The following is a 1,663-nucleotide window of genomic DNA, read 5'->3' as shown; positions in this document are numbered from 1 at the left end:
GCCGGGATGGTTTTGAGCGCAGATATGAATGACTCCTTCATTCCCTCAAGAGAGCCAATGATAAGGACCATCAACTTCACTTTAAACCCTCTGTTTATTTGACGTAGCTTAAACAGGAGTGATTGGTATTTGAGCCGTTTGTCCTCTTCTTTAACTGTGATGTTGCTCTCAGCCGGAGCTAAGAAGAACTCAATGACATAGATGATTTTGTCATCAAAATCGAAGAAGACGATGTCAGGTTTCGTCGCAACGATGGCCTGACAGTCGTGAACGAGAAGTTCCAGTAAATCTTACACCCCTCGTTCACGACAACGTACTCAATATCTCCTGGAGCATACGGCAGCAGTGGTGTTCTGTCTATCCTATAAGAGTGCCGCAGATGGAAATACAGCACTCTCAAAGCCGCATTATGTCGATGGATATAACTCGTGATGGCATATGTCAGACAAGCCGATAAAAGATGCATCAGAGTTTCCGGGGACTGCTTGCAAGCCCGACCTCGAATGTCTAGAACTTGCAATCCCATACCACGACTTCGATAGACTAGGGTGTTTACCACACCATCCTGGCAGGCGCAAATGAAACCCTCAGTTTCGGACATCAAGCCAGCTGACTTCAAGAAAGAGAAGGTCAACTGGACTGAGAGACGCTGCTCTTCCACATGGCGGAAGAATACGCCATGCATGGGCCTATCAACGTGCTGGCGGAACAAGGTGGACTGCTCCGCCGCCTTGATGGTCGCTCTACGCCGAGATTTGGCCATGAAGGCTAATGAATCACCAGCCAACTGACCATCCCGGCCACGACGAAATTCCAAACCGAGGGACGCCGCTGCGGTATCTGCTGCCTTATATAGGAAAGCTTGGACCANATTCTTCCGCCATGTGGAAGAGCAGGGTCTTTCCGTCCAGCTGACATTCACCTTCTTGAAGTCAGCTGGCTTGATGTCCGAAACTGAGGGTTTCATCTGCGCATGTCGGGATGGCGTGATAAACACTCTTGTCTATCGAAGTCGTGTTATGGGGGTGCACGTTCCGGATACTCGATGTCGGATTTGCAACCAATCTCCGGAAACTCTGATGCATCTTTTGTCGGCTTGTCCCACTTATGCAATCACGAGTTATATCCACCGTCATAATGCGGCTTTGAGAGTGCCGTATTATCATTTGCGGCACTCTTATGGGATAGANCAAACCATTCATAACGTCACAAGCTAAACCGAGGACTTGACGATCATGTAGAGCCTCCAAACTGGGAAGTCCTCGTCCCCCACTCTCCCGCGANGCAACCAATCTCCGGAAACTCTGATGCATCTTTTGTCGGCTTGTCCCACTTATGCAATCACGAGTTATATCCACCGTCATAATGCGGCTTTGAGAGTGCCGTATTATCATTTGCGGCACTCTTATGGGATAGACAGAACGCCGGTGCTGCCTTACGCTCCAGGAGATATTGAGTCCGTTGTCGTGAACGAGAGGTGTAAGATTTACTGGAACTTCTCGTTCGCGACTGTTATTATTATTATTATTAATATTATTATTTTGATTGTGGCGGTTGTAGGGTGGTGGAATACGGAGTGTTGCTCCATTTCCACGAGTGGGAGTGAGATGCACGAATGCTTGGTACCCGTGGGGCCTCATTGTGTTACATTCCTGAGCTATTC

This window comes from Diachasma alloeum, unplaced genomic scaffold (genome assembly GCF_001412515.2).
Source record: "Diachasma alloeum isolate Michigan unplaced genomic scaffold, Dall2.0 Dall_scaffold_01198, whole genome shotgun sequence".
In the NCBI taxonomy this organism is placed as follows: Eukaryota; Metazoa; Arthropoda; class Insecta; order Hymenoptera; family Braconidae; genus Diachasma; species Diachasma alloeum.
Note: the sequence above shows the minus strand (reverse complement) of the source record.